Here is a 453-nt window from a genome sequence, read left to right on the forward strand (position 1 = left end):
CTGGAGGGAGACAGGTGCCAAGCAGGATGCCCTGGGGTTGGTGGGGGGTGCTGTCAAAAGTGCCTGGCAGCCTCAGACGGGGGTCAGGGAGCAGGAAGGCCCGCACCACACCCACCCCACTCTGGAGCTCCGCAGCCTAGGAGTCTGCAGGGTCCTAAACCACCCTGCTGGGATTTGCAACATTCCTGGGAAAGAAGAGACCTGAGTGGGGGCAGCCTGGGAGGACCCAAAGGATGGGTGTGGCCGGACGCTTTTATTCCTGAGGGATCAAAGGGGGCTTAGAGACTCTCCCCTCCCACAGCCTTCCCATCCTTTCCAAGATGTGGGGCCAACTGGGAGCTCCACCACCCCGCTGTCTCTTCTCCGCCGGAGCCCTCGGTCCCACGCGAGGCCGCGGGAAGTCCTTACGGTGTCAGACCACAGTCCTTTCTGTTTTGGGTAGACTTCAGCCCG

This window comes from Condylura cristata, unplaced genomic scaffold, assembly GCF_000260355.1.
Source record: "Condylura cristata isolate star-nosed mole 26May11 unplaced genomic scaffold, ConCri1.0 scaffold00008, whole genome shotgun sequence".
In the NCBI taxonomy this organism is placed as follows: Eukaryota; Metazoa; Chordata; class Mammalia; order Eulipotyphla; family Talpidae; genus Condylura; species Condylura cristata.